General features: G+C 39.9%; 1 protein-coding gene across 3 annotated transcripts in view; it reads left to right on the forward strand.

Annotated features, from left to right (window-relative positions):
* LOC105090999 (phosphatidylinositol 3,4,5-trisphosphate 3-phosphatase TPTE2) overlaps positions 1–15,500 on the forward strand; it is an 89,496-nt gene that overhangs the window by 16,336 nt on the left and 57,660 nt on the right. The window lies entirely within an intron of this gene.

Below are 15,500 nucleotides of genomic sequence, written 5' to 3' on the forward strand. Positions count from 1 at the left end.
AATGGATATTGGGCAGGATGCTGCCTGGCATCAGGGCGCTGACTGTGTGCTCTGGGCCAAGTGGCAGCCAAGGAATGTCATTCTGAAACTGATGTGTATGTTTCTAAAGGTAACTTGATCGTGTTACTCAGAAAGTACTTGAATTAATCCCAAGTATATGGAAAGCAGATAGGCTAGATTATGATTTGACAGTTTACGCTTCTTTAATTGGAAGATAGAGGGAAATAGAGAAAAGAAGTCTTAGAAATTTAGAATCACTTTTGTTTTCTGATTCAATCTGCCTACCACATTTTACAAATGATGAATTTGAGGTTCTGGAAAGGAATTAACTCCTGCAGGGTTGCATGGATATGGACACATTTTTATTCTAATCACCACTTTTGCACTCTGGCCTCACAGCCTTTGTGAGTCTTCTCCAACAGCAGAAACTTCAGGAGAAAGCTGGCCCTTTTTACAGGAAGAAGGCGAAGAGTCGCCTTTACTAGCTCTTCCCAAAGGAAGGAAGCTTTCTGCTGCCTGATGTTAGGACTGGTCTCAACAGCTTGCTTTGTTTGGAAGTGATGGGCTCCACAAAAGAACCTACGGGTTGGGCTCTGTCATTGGGAGTCTGTCATCAGGTACCACGTGGGCAGTCTGCAGTCTGGTGTATTTCAGACCTTGAACTGAATGCCTTATCTGCAGATACTTGAGTAGCTGCGCTTTCTTTTTTGTTCACCATGACCTCTCAGCTGCCACACCCACTCTGCCTTTTAGACAATGTTTTCCTTCTTTTAGAGTTTATCAGGATGTCAGCCTGCTGGCAAGGTTTCAGGGACCATTGGAGGCAGTGGAATTAGATGAGCAAAAAAATTCACAAATGCAAATACTATTAAAAGTGTCTCTTATGAGTGTTGCATTACCACTTCATCTGTGCCATTATTATTGAAAACTAAAATATATTTCCTTACATGTCCTTTTGGAAACACTTTAATAATAGCTGTCTACCTTTCAGGAAAAGGAGGAATCGATTATTCAGTGGTGTCTGACAACTGGTATGTGCTGATGGAAAGAAGAGGAAATCACTTTTTAATCTCCATTTTCTTTGTTTGTCAGACTAGAAAGCTCTGTTCTCTTTCCAAGTTCACAGGCTTGTGTGCCAACCTCTGAGGACAGAGGGTATGCCCCCTTGTTCCAGACTTTACAATGACTTCCAAAAAAATTGTTTTTATCAGAATGAGACAAAAACAGCTGTGGAGAAGGTGAAAATTAGAGAAAAACACAATGAACAGAAAGATTTTCTGTTAAATTATGTTCTCCCCCATATGTCATGCCTCTAAATTAATATCACAGTGGGGTAATACGTCATATGTTCGCTATCTACCTAGTCCAGTTTTCCGTTGTTCTAACCAAGGGTCAATCCCTACATTTCAAAGTTAAGCTAACTTGGCCTCTGTCTCTGAGAAAGAGAAAAGGAGGTGGTTCAGTGTAGTCTTTGGTGAATAAATGGTTAACTTCATTAGAAATACTCTTCTTCACCATTGTGTCGCTAGGTCCTAGCACCCGTGGCTGCCATTAAGTAAGAGCTCAGTAAAGTTTTGTTGAATAAAGTGAGCAGCTATTCAAAAGCCCTCAAACTGCATTTGTGGTTGAACTAGAACTGTTCTGTCTAACACTTTAAATCTTAAACCATGATGAATGGGATGTGTTCCTGCAAGATATTGTGAGTTTTTAATGTCAAGAAGTATCCAGAAACGAAGAAATCCCCATCTTTTGGGGACATTACCCTGGCTGAAGGTGAAAGTATCTCTGGAGCCTATTACAGTGTCTGTACACAGTAGTCACTTAATAAGTACTGCATGTATATGAGAGAGTGGCTTCCAAGTGGATATGGTGCCCTGTATTCCTAGCACATCTCTTCTGCTCATGCCCACTGCCCGGAGTCTGTACCACCTCGTTGGTCAGTTGCTCCCCAGAGGTGACTTCTAAAGTAGATTTGACAGAGCCGAGAGCACACAGTGTGCCAAGCCCTTGCCACAACTACCCAAATGATGATCCGGCCCTTCCTCCTAATTTTCTCTCCTCAAGCTTTGTTCCACCCCGGTCTGACCCATAAAATATAAAACTGCTTTTTTACAACTTTGATGATTTCTCATTTTATTCTAGATATGTAACTTGTAAAATTATATCACACAGTTTTTAGTCTGGGTAGTTTCTGAGTCATTTTAAACACAAATGACAGCAAATTTTAAACGCATCGTGTTATGAACGTCCTTGTTTCTCCAGGTCATACCAGCTGAGTCATGGCTTGGACAAAAAGAAGGCATAGTCAAAAGCACACGAGTTTAATCCTGGTCCTTCCCTTTCTAGCTGTGTGATCTTAGGCAAGTCACTTAATCATCACATGAGCCTCTGCTGCTCGATTGTAAAATGAGACTAATAATCTCTACTCTTGCTAGTGGTCCAGGATGGGGACCTGAGCATACATATTTGTTTCCTTTCCCTCCTAGGACTCAATTAAAAATACGGTAAATGAATATGAAAAAGTACAATACCAAATGCAGCCAAGAGAACAAGAAGCTAAGCGATTTCCTTGAGTTTCTGGAAGACAGAGCACATGGAAGAGCACTGAGTGGAAGATGCTATAGCCCAGGATATGCTTGGAGGGTGTTGCAGATGGTGGGGGAGCTGGACCCTTGCTGAGGCTGTGGATTCAGAGAAGTGATTGGAGTGAAGAGAAGATGGAAAACAGTGAAGATCTGTATACGAAATGGTCATCCTCCATCCCGGCTTCTCAACTCTGGTACCAAGAGTCCCCAGCAATTAGATGTTCAACCCAGACAAAATTAAAACCAAACAACCAACCATCCAACCCATGACCAGAGAGAACTTTTCTAAAGACACTGGAGGATCTTTCTGAGAAATCTTGGGCCGCTGCAGTTGTCGTTGGCACCCCAGCACAAAGCCGTCTACATTCTGGCATTTGAGAGGCCTCAGCACAACGATCAGATCTCGGACTCTTGGCCCTACAACGAAGCCTGCTAATCAGCAAGTTCCGCACATGCACTAAGAGTTCCTAGTCAGCCTTTCTCCTGTCTGATTCTTAAGAATAGCCTGACAACTGGAATCACCAAATGTTTGAGACAAATCTAACAGTGCGATGAAAGATAAACAGAAAAACTGACCCCAGAAGAAACATAATTCAGGCAATACAAGAAGAGTCAAATAAAAACTCTAAAAAATGAATTACTTATCACTAAGAAGATGTGAAGTGATATGATATCTATTAAATAAGAACATGGTAATTTAAAAAGGAAGAGTCAGAAAATGGGAAGGAACACTTGGAAATGAAATATTCAACAGAGAGGTCAATAGATGAATGAAACAAGTACAGCAAGGGTTAACAGTTGCTGAAGTCCAGTGGTAGATGTATGTGTTACTGTACTCTTTTTCCAGCTTTTCTGGATGCCTGAAAATTTCATTAATAAAATTTTGAAAAAAGACAAAAGATAACAGTTTGACATAAAAACTCACTGAAGAAGCAAGTCCTGCCTTTGACACAGAGGAGTTCCTTGGGGCGAGAGGAGGAACTGGGGGAGGCTTGATTCTCTCCGTACCCTCCGTGGAGCCCCCACCTGTGCTGCCCCGTAAGCACAGGATCAGTGTGCTTTAGCAGAAGCCCCCTAAACACTAGATTTTGGCTCCTAAGGCCCACCCACCAAATGCTATGTGACCTGGGTAAAGTACTTCTCCGTGGACCTAGTGTTAAGTAGATCTGAAGAAGAAAAAGGAAAGGAGTTTAGGATGACTTCCAGATTTCTGGCCGGCATGACATCTCAGGAAGAGGAGGCGTGAAACCTCCCTGGGGGGTTGGAAGATATTTCAGGCCAAAGGCCTCAAAGAGGAAAGAACTTCTTTAGGGACTCAGAGTCATCTCATTTTGACAAAGTGGGATTTCTGTTTGTATCCCAAGCTGATGAAGAAGAACGAAGCAATTATGCCTACTTTTCAAATGTTCTATAATGAGCATATATTGCTCTATTTGTAAAGAAAAATATGTTTAAAGCAGTTCTATGATGTAAAGTTCAGAAACAGCAAAAACTACTACAAGGTTTTGTATATTATGAGCTATAATTTAAACCAAGCATTTATGATTTTGTGCTAAAATTAAGTTTTTAAGTGCATACATTTGAACTGATTAAAAAAATGTATATCAATTGATGTGTAATAATAAGATGCAGCTTGATGTGTCTGGGCAGCCATCGAGGGAGAAACTGACCACAGCAGTAAGCGCAGGATGAGAGCATTCACACCCGCAGCGGAGGTGGCATCCGGAGAAGGGATGGGTGGTGAGAGACCATTCTCGCAGCTGGAGTGCTGGGAGAAACAGTAGGCAGGACAGGGCAGCTGGGGGAATGAGCTATCCGGGATCCCCGAGGAAGGAAAAAATCTAGGGTGGAGGAGGTTGGAGGTCCGGTAACAACACCAGGAGCAAATTCTACTAATACAGCTACAAGATGGCTCACCGATTAAATTTCCAAGCATTGGTTGTAGATTATCCCTGACCCGCCTTGTAATCCTGTGAGGTACGGTTGTATGTTTGGTTTGGTTTTGTCACAGTTGAGGGGAGAAAAAGGCAAATAGTAGAGGAGGATTTACAGCAAAAAACTCGTTACTTCCCAGCCTCAGTCCCACTTTGCACGCGCAACCCCTTTTACCTCCTGGCTCTTGATTCTCCTGCAGATGCCCTCCCACGGTGTAAATGCGATGGAGCTGCAATTTCGTGATATTACTTAGTGACTCTTGTGATGACATACAGATTCGTCTCACTTACTGTCACACACACAATAGTTACACCACTGTTTAGTTCTCTTGCTCGCTTTTGCAACTTTAATTTCCTTAAACTTTTTTTTTTAAGTTCTCTCAAATACAGACATCTCTTGGCTTTCCATTTGGTGAGAGGCAAGTATTTTGAGTTCCACTTCTCCTAGACTCCCCACCTCTCCTTCCACCTCCAAACTTCATCAGGCTGTCCTCTAACTCAGATTTCCATAGCTGAGAGTGTTTTCATTCTGTTCCGTAAGCATAGTTAAGTCTACCGTAGTTTGTCCTCGGGGGAGAGTCTGTGAGAGTCTAGCAGACAGTAAGCAGTAAACAGCATTAGCCACAATTTGTTTATGAAAATTTTCCTTCATAGCAGAGACAAGGAGTGTGTTTTCTTCTCTGTAATCAGTGTCACTACCTTGTGCTGCTCGATTGCTCAAAATCATGGGTAGTTTGATTTTTTTTGTCTTTCCCAGTGTTTTGTTTTCTTGCTAAAAGAGGAAATCTGTGCCATCTTGTCCATTCTATCTATTGCTTAAAATCTCCCCCCATCCCCACCTTTTGAAACCCATTGACATCCACTTCTAACTTTTTTTCTTTGGGTTTTGTTTTTTTTTTTTTTAATGTGACCTGCCTTATCCAGGAGGCACAGGTGTCCCATTATTAGCGATGTCAGGTTTAAACACTGATTAAGGTGGCGATAACCAGCTCTCTCTGTGTGTGGGAAGACAGTTCTTCATGGGGCCCTCACTTTTCTGTGCAAGTTGTGAGCAAGACACTGACTGTCCCCTTCCTTTTTTATTTCCTGGACTATCTTTTCAAGGAGGTTTGGTAGCAGATAGCCTTGGAAGGTAAAGATAGTGTTCCACAGCCAAGGGTAGGCATGCTTATTGTCCAGAATAAAAGATTAGGGTTCCCTTAGCTCGGGGTGCTTTTACTGTTACATAACCCACTGTGTGCTGGTGTCATCTGGCCCTCTTCACTTTGCCCTGTGGATTTGGGGGAACCAGCACAAAAATGCTGATACACTGTGAGGAATCAACTCTTGTGAAGGCTACCTTGGCAGTCTGCAAATAGGGCTTCCTCAGGCCCTGCATGGATCTTGATAACATTTCTCTTTGCAATTGGTGAGTAATCTGTAGGAGCCGCACTGGCACCGTGTGAATATCACATTCCCCCACAGCCTGTAACCTAATGGTTTTAGATTCCATTTATATTCTTTGCCTGAGTCAACCAATTTATTGGAGGTAGCAAAATAGTGATTTTCTATTTCTATTCTTTCTACATTTATTAAACGAGTTTTTCTGTAGAGGGTCCAGTGGGAATGAACTACGGTTCCTTACAGAATGGTGGGATAAATCCCTAATTCTTTCTCTTTAATTATCAAACTTTAGAGGAAGGCATTGGTGTTATAATTTCTCTCTCCATAAACTAAGGGAATTTAAAAAAATTTAATATTTTATAATCATTTATTCCTTTTGATGTCCAAATTGTTTGGATCTGTCCGGTGGGAGCCTCTTCACACAGGCTCTTGTGTCTTTTTGCCACATCCTGCTGGTCTTTCTAACTTAGAGGTTTCTTGCTTTTTGTATTTTTAGATGTTTGGGTTCAACTTGGGTTTCTTTGCCCAGGACTGGAATCAGTCATTTCTCTGAGGGTTTCTGGTGCCTTCTGGTAGGAAATAGTATTTAAAAACCAAGATCAAGGGTGTCATTTCTTCTGGTCCTTTCAAAGGATAGCACTAAGAAATATATTTTTAAAAATCATGAGCTCATAGTGCTATTTTGATTCAGATTTTCAAAAGTTGTGTTCAAATGCCTGTAATGTAAAATTTACCACCTTAACCATGTTTAATTCTACATTTCAGTAATGTTTAGTATATTCACATTGTTGTGCAACCAATCTCCAGAACTGTTTCATCTTGCAAAACTGAAACTCTGTACCTGTTGAACAACAACCCCTTGTTCCCCCATCCCCTCGGGCCCTGGCAACCATCATTCTATTTTCTGTCTCTATGGATTTACCTACTCTGGGTACCTCATATAAGTGGAATCATATAGTACTTTTTTTTTTGTGACTGGCTTGTTTTACATAACCTAATGTCTTCAAGGTTCATCCATGTTGTAGCATGTGTCAGAATTTCCTTCCTTTTAAAGGCTGAATAATATTCTGTTGTTTGAATATACCACATTTTGTTGAACTATTATTCATCAGTTGATGGACATTTGGGTTGCTTCCACCTCTTGGCTATTGTGAATAACATTGCTACGAACATGGGTGCACAAATATCTTTTCAGGACCCTGCTTTCAATTCTATATTTTATATACCCAGAAGTGGAATTGCTGGATTTTATGGTCATTATATGTTTAATTTTTTAAGGAGCCACCATACTGTTTTCTATAGCAGTTGCACCATTTTATATTTCCACCAACAATAATGCACAAGGGTCCCCATTTCTTCACATCTCTACCAACACTTGTTACTACTATTTTTAAATAGTAGCCATTCTAATGGGTGTGAGGTGATATCTTAATGTGGTTTTGATTTGCATTTCCCTAATGATTAGTGATATTGAACATCTTCTCATATGTTTGTTGGCCATTTCTGTGTCTTCTCTGGAGAAATGTCTATTTAAGTCCTTTGCCCACTTTTTAATCAGGTTATCTGTTTTTTTGTTGTTGAGTTGTAGGAGTTCTTTATATATTCTGGATATTAATCCCTTATCAATTCTGTAATTTACAGATATTTTCTTCTATTCTATAAGTTGCCTTTTCACCTGTTGATTGTATCCTTTGATACACAGATACATTCAGATTTTAAGATTTCGTTTTTTCTTAACTTCTGTAATTTGATATGTGTATACTGTTTTTCTTACAGTAAACCTCTTGGTTCCTAAAAATATCAAAATATTTATTTGCTTTATTCTAGAATATATGCAAAATAGTCTCAAAATGTTACAGTTGCAACTCAAAGTACAGAATGAAGTTTAAGATGCCTGCAAAATTCTTTTTTTTTGTCCTTAGATTTGTGGTAGCAAGGTGCATAAGCAGAGCATTGTGTTAAAAGAGTCATTCAAAATTCTTGTTTCTGCACAGTTATCTTACCAATTTGATACATAGTGTGGTTAATTTGTTTCAGTCTTTTTAATTTTAGGTTTGCTTGTTTTTTTTAATATGTAAAACATTTACATGGATCACAAACAAAAACTCTATAAAAAGATGTACTCAGAAAAGTCTCACTTCCATTCTTATCCCTCTAACCCATTCCTCTTACCCCTACCCAAGAGGTTTCTGATTTGTGCTTCCAGTGTTTCTTTATGCAAACATTATTCATCACTCATTTCTGTTTTTAATTTCCTTCATTCTTTACACAAAATATATAAGTTTTAGTGTCTTAAAGTGCTTACCTTTAAATGTATGAGTCTTAAACGCTCTACTTTTAAAATCTGCAAATAAGGCTCATAATAACTAACGACATATAAACTTAAGAAATTGCTGATTCCAAATGATAAATGTTGGATACATGTTTTAAAATAAAGCAGCAGAGGACACTCGTATCATCGTGAGACTTTATTCCTGTTCTCCCTCCCTGCCAACCATGAATATATAACTGCCTGGGAGAATTTACAAGCCTGTATTCCCACAGTACTACGCTCATAAACCAGTTTCGCATTCATCTCATTGTTTTAGAGTTATTCATATGCATTTGCTCCCAAAAGTGTGTGAGAGCTGAGAGCAGGGATCGTATATCCTACTCCTCTGTGTCTCAAGTAGCACGTTGTAGGGGAAAGTTCATTGTCTCTGGAATCTTGGCTCTGCCACCTCCCAGCTGCGCAAGCTTGCGCGTGGTGCTTCACCACTGTGGACCTCAGTATCTTCATTTAGAAAGTAAGAGTAACCTCTTCTTGAGGGACTGTTGATGATATTGAGATGACGAGAGTGAAGGGCCCAGCATGTGGCGAAGCCATCCTCCGAGCTCTCAGTGCCCCGTGGCCACCATTTCGCTTGTCCCTGGATTCAACTTCTGTTTCTGACATCAGCTCTTTTGATAGATTTTTACATATTTATTTATTATCTTGTCCCAACCAGTCAAAACCCATCGTGATATCTCTGTGCTCTCTCTGTTGAAAATAGGTGTTCTTGCTTCTTCATTCATAGCAAAAATGGAGTTAATGGAGGTAGTGAGATGGGAACACCCAGTTTCAGGACTCCAGGGCGCAACACTCCCGCAGTCGATAACGTCAACGGTGTCCTGGAGTTGTGCAACGTCGCAGCCCTGCTTCCTGGCCTCCAAACCCTCTTTCCAAACCCTTCTTAGTCTACTTTTTCCCTGTCCCTTCTACCTGCGCTTAGGGAGCACATCTCTTCCCTGATCACATTAGGCTTCTTGGAGGAGTCATTTACCCCATTTTCTTCTCTTCCATCAGCTCCCCTCCGCCCGACACTCTTCAGTTCATTGCAGTCTGGCTCCAAAAACCTCCACTGGACTGAAACTGACTCCAGTAAAAATCATTCTAGTTTCAAGACCTTTGCCCTTGCTCACTAAAATTTTAAATCCCTCTATTTAACATTGCATGCCAGCACCAATTCCTTCCCTCTTCACCTGTTTTATTCTTCTCCCTAGACTTCATCCAGTATACTAAAATTTCACATATTTGTTTATTGTCTGTGTCCCCCACTGAACGTAAACCCAGAGGGCAGGGGTTTTTATATTCTGTTTTGGTCACTGATATATTCCTAGTGCCTCGAACAGTATATGCACTTAATAGGCACTTAATGCATATTCACTGACTTGAACAAAAAAAGGACTTTCTGATTTCGAAACTCATTGCCTCCTTTCCAGATTGTAGTTTGATTTGTGTTTCTCTGATAATTAGCAATACTGAGCATTTTTTCATATGCCTTTTGGCCATTTGTATGTCTTCATTGGAGAATTGCTTGTTTAGGTCTTCTGCCCATTTTTGGATTGAGTTGTTTGTTTTTTTACTATTAAGTTGTATGAGCAGTTTATACGTTCTGAAAATTAAGCCTTTGTCAGTCTCATCTTTTGCAAATATTTTCTCCCATTCGGCAGGTTGTCTTTTTGTTTTGTTTGTGGTTCCTTTGCTATGCAAAAGCTTGTAAGTTTAATTATGTCCCATTTGTTTATTTTTGCTTTTATTTCCATTGCCTGGGTACCCCGCCCTAGGAGAACATTGCTAGATTTATGTCACATAGCCCAGCGTTGGGCAGCCCTTAACTCAGTGCAGAAAGGCAGAAGCCACCCACGTGCCCTGCAGTGTGGCCTGGCAGGCAGGAGCCTGAGTCCTTGTCTCGTGGCCTCTGTGGGGATTTGCAGGGCTTTTAACCCGTCAGGCGTCAGTTTCCTCAACTATAAAATGAGGGGAGGGATAACCTGAGTCCTGAGAACAAACAAAACAATGTAAGAGGAGGGGGCGGGTATGGCTCAGTGATAGAGCACATGCTTACTATGCATGAGGTCCTGCGTTCAAGCCCTAGTACCTCCATTAAAAATAAAACAAACCAATTTAGCTCCTCCCACACACACACACACACACAAAAGTAAGAGGAACTAAAGTAACTGTTAGCCATGACTCTGTTGTGACAACCAGTTTAAAAGCTTTCCCATTCTAAAATCACCTCTATATTTCGTCTATTTTTTTTGGTAGGGCAATTACAATTCCATTTATCCAAACTCCAGAAGAGCAAAAAGTCTCATTAAACCCTCAGTGAGTGCCTGAGCAGAGTATCTGGTGCCTCTTATATACCAGTGTATAAAGTGACTTGAACAGAGTTCAGAACAGCTTTAAAGCAAGCTCCGAAATGGCAAGATTAGAAGCTGATTTGCTGTGATTTTAATCACAAGTAACGAAAACAACAACAGCAACAAATTTAGCTCCTGAGAAATGAAAGGCGCCGGTTTATTGAAAGGAATAAGACGGGAAACTGATGACATGATGTGCTAACTCCAAAGCCTTTGAGTAAAATCAGGGCTGAGAGAGAGGAAAACCTGCCTAGATGCCTTTGTGGTGTGTGGTCATGCTCCGAGTAGGTGCTCTATAAATACCTGTGGAATGATGCCAGCTACCCCGCCGGATGGGCTTTAATGAGCTCCCGGGAGCAGCTCGTCCCATCCCTTAAGAGTGTCTTCCTGCTGACAGTGGCAAGATGTGCAAGGTATTAGCATCGTTGCTGAATGACAGAGGAGGAGAAAGGCCAATCCTGAGCAAACATCTAGGAATTGAGTAAGAGAAGTTTAGCAAAGAGCTGCATAAAACTGCAAATAAGACTATCAGTTAATGCAAACTTCATTCTGTTAGGTATACCAATTGAAAAATAAAAAATCTGATGTCTGCTTGTCTAAGGATGGGCTTTGGCCTACAGATGAGTTTTGGAGAAAATATTTTATAAGTTTTTTTTTGTTTTCAGCAGAGGGACTGGGGATTGAACCCAGGACCTCATGCACACTAGGCATGCACTGTACCACTGGGCTATACCCCCTCCCCTGCTGGACAAATAGTTTAATTAGAATCCTTTTTTGATGGGTCTATACAATTCTGTTTTCTACAGTTCCTAATATTCCCTGTTGTCTTGCTTCACTCATTTTCATAATGCACAAGACTCCCGAAGGCAGGAACCCTGGCTTACAGGAAGCAGAAATCAGAGAGAGACCTTTGGGTGCCAAACCAGCCTAAAATTAGAATTCAACCTTCAAAATTGGTTTAACCAGGCTTTCAGAAATTACCAGCATTGTTTCTTTATCTAATTACTCTTAAGAGCTTTATTGACTGCTACAGTGTGTGAAACATTTTAAAAAGAAGGGCTTGTTATGAGTAACTTCCCAGAGAATCTTACAGAGATGCATTTCTTTCCGTCACCAAGAACCACTTATTGTGTGTGTTCTACGTAGCAGCCTAGGCACATATGTGTGTGACGTCTCACTGAATTTGCATAGCCATGGGAGGCTCAGAAAGTAGGGACTTGCTCAAGGGTACACAGCCATCACCGTGGCCAGGAACCATCTCCTGAGCCCAATACCGTGCTCTTTCCACAGGTCACCGAGGCAGTTCGTGATTTCCTATCATTCTGGGCACTGAAAAGAAGAATAGTAATTTCATAATCTATAAATGATCAGCCTGAAGGAAGGTCTGCTGCAAGACCAGAATAAAATAAAAATAGCTAGCATTTATTGAGTGCCTACTATGTGCTGGCATTGTTTTAAGGGCTTACGTGTATTAATTCATTTAATACTCATATCCACTCTATAAGGTACTATTCTCATTTCACAGATGAAGAAAGTGAAGTACAAAGAAGATAAATAACTTGTTTACCCAACGGTACAGTTAGTGAACTTCTGAGCCAGCAGTCCAGCTCCAAAGTTCATATATATACAATAAATTGTGTCTAGCTTTTACTTAAGGGGGCAGGAGTGAGGATGGTGGGAGACAGCAAATTAAGTGCTAGCCTGTATTCAAAATCTGATGAAAAGTTTCCGGTATAAAGACAACAATGTGATCTCTAGTGATATTTTGATTGACATTCAATGTTTTATTACTATGGCATCCTGTGATACAAACGTACAATTTCTTTGGAGGAGTTCAAGAATTATAAAATATTGTTTGGAGCAAATTAGATGGACACATCTAAACACTTTTCTTGTTTTCCTAATTGTTTATTATTATTGGGAAAATGAATGGAAAAAAACTTGGGCTGGGAGCTCTCAGCAGTGGAAGAGCTGCAGCTTTCCCTCCACAAAGTCACCATCTGTTTCTATCTACCACAGCCGAGTCCAGATGCTTCTAACTTTCTAGCACAATCCCCACAGCGAACGTTTTCTAATTGGAACTTCTTTGTTTGAGCACATCAAGGCAGAGCAATATTTTATGTAGGTTGGACTTTGGCTGTTTTTGAGCCATATGTTATTAAAAGACAATTCTTCTCATGCTTTTGTGCTGTGTTCTCCATCAGAAATGTGACCCCTCATTCATTACTAAACTTTGGTTTTTGCATGACAGAAAAAAAATTTTTTATTTCAAGTCTGAGCTCTTACAGGAAAAATTTATTCTGCAATAAGAGAGGTAGCAGAATCTTGCTGGGGGTTCCTTGTTCACAGTTGTGGAAATAAAAACATTACGATATGGATGTTTGATTGACCTAACTTTTTAAAAACCAATTCATTCTGATGATTTATAAGATGCTATTCATAAATAATGATTGAAATTTATATGAATCAGAAGAGGAAAGTCATTAATGAGTAATTTTAACTTAATTTCCATATATTTAAAATCTGGTTTAAGACTAAAGGAAGATTTTGAAGAAGAAAAAAGATGTCTCAGATCCCTAACACCATTTTACATTTTGGGGTGTTCCTTTCCAGCCTGTAAATCAATGAGTAATTAGGGATATAATACAGAATATATTTATGGTGCTAGGATAACCAATCAAAAGCTCTATTACTTAAAGTTTTATGACCCATCTCGTAAGACACAATTTAAGTGAAGGAGGAGGCTTTCCTTTTCCCCTATGTAAAAACAAGTTTTAAGTACAAAATTTACTTTCAGGGAATTTGTCTGTTTTCTAGAGTTTGAGAGGGTGTGGTGACTATAAAAACAGCTGTTTGTTGACTGTAGGTGGAAGTCATAGAGGCTTGGCGAAGTAGAGTATCTGAGAGTATTAAAAAAGCCAAACCAGTCAAAATATAACAGCAGCAGGACAAGGGAACGACTGAGTTTTGGATGAGCTAGAAGCCCCCCTGAGGCAGCATCTCTGGAGCTGGCAGAGGTGGACCAGTGGTAGGAGATGAGAACAGAGGACAGGAAGGAGGGACTGGGCCAAGCTGGAATAAACTAAGCCTTGTAATTAACATGTGGGATTACGTATGTATAAAGAAGTAGCTGCAAAGCCATATACTATTTATGCTTAGAGTTCCAGGATGTTAAAGAAATAACTAGCCGAAGTTTGTACCAGAAATTGGGACCACTGTTTGTATCTAAATATTAGAACTAAATAGATGTGATTTGGACTTTAAAAGGTTAGGTCCAAAGAGGCTACTCTGCTTGGCATTTGCTGCAGGGCACCAGTGTATGTAATCTAACTCAGCTAACATTTTTTGGGAGCTTGCTATATATATAAGGCATTGGTGAAGGTACTTTTGTGTATTAAATTATTTCATCTTTACACCATCTTTGTGAGCTATAGGTCCTCAGACAAGGACACTGAGACCCAGGGAGGTTAAAGAGCTTGTCCAAGTTCACACTAAGAAAATGATGGAGTCAAGATCGTACCCTAGGCAATTTCCTCCAGAGCTCCACACTCTTAGCGATCATGTTAGATCTGCCTGTCTGATGTGTGGCTTCTGGAGTGGTATCTAAAGTGCACACAACTAATGTATTAACAATAATACCTCCTAACAAATTCATAACTACCATTAGTGTGGTGCGTGATCTGCTTCATTCGCTGAGATGCCCTCTTCAGCCTGACTTTGTGTGCAGTACACACTGACTCTCACTTGCTCAGCCCTCAGACTTTGTCTACTGGCTTGCTGGGATGTTCCAGCCACCAGGATTAATGCGCTCACTAGCTTATGTTTGGATTTGCTTTCTAGTCCTTTCTGGTCCCCTTACTATATTTACCACAGTTTAGCTTTTAAAAATATACATCTTTTCATTTTATTTATTTTTTATTGAAGTACAGTCAGTTACAATGTGTCGATTTCTGGTGTACAGCACAATGTCCCAGTCATGCATATACATACATATATTCATTTCATATTCTTTTTCATTAAAGGTTATTACAAGATAATGAACATAGTTCCCTGTGCTATACAGAAGAAACTTTTTAATCTATTTTTATGTATAGTGGCTAACATCTGTAAATCTCAAGTTCCTAAATTTATCCCTTCCTACCCCTTTCCCCAGTAACCATAAGATTGTTTGCTATGTCTTTGAGTCTGTTTCTGTTTTGTAGATGAGTTCATAGTGGCCTTTTTTTAAGATCCCCATATGAGTGGTATCATATGGAATTTTTCTTTCTCTTTCTGTCTTATTTCACTTAGAGTGATGATCTCTAGGTCCATCCATGTTGCTGCAGATGGCATTATTTTATTCTTTTCTATGGCTGAGTAGTATTCCATTGTATAAATATACCACAGCTTCTTTATCCAGTTTTCTGTTGATGGACATTTATGTTGCTTCCATGTCTTGGCTATTGTATATAATGTTGCTATGAACATTGGGGTCCATGTATCTTTTCGAATTGGAGTTTCCTCCAGATATATACCCAGGAGTGGGATTGCTGGATCATATGGTAGGTCTATTTTTAATTTTTGAGGAATCTCCATACTGTTTTCCATAATGGCTGCACCAAACTACATTCCCACCAGCAGTGTAGGAGGGTTCCCTTTTCTCCACAGCCTCTCCAGCATCTATCATTTGTGGACTTTTGAATGATGGCCATTCTGACTGGTGTGAGGTGATACCTCATTGTAGTTTTGATTTGCATTTCTTTGATAATTAATGATATTGAACATTTTTTCATGTGCCTATTGGCCATTTGTATGTCTTTATTGGAGAATTGCTTGTTTAGATTTTCTGCTGATGTTTGGATTGAGTTGTTTGTTTTTTGTTATTAAGTTGTATAAGCCGTTTATATATTCTGGAAATTAAGCCTTTGTCTCATCATTTGCAAAAATTTTCTCCCAT

The sequence above is a fragment of the Camelus dromedarius genome, chromosome 13 (assembly GCF_036321535.1).
Source record: "Camelus dromedarius isolate mCamDro1 chromosome 13, mCamDro1.pat, whole genome shotgun sequence".
NCBI lineage: Eukaryota > Metazoa > Chordata > Mammalia > Artiodactyla > Camelidae > Camelus > Camelus dromedarius.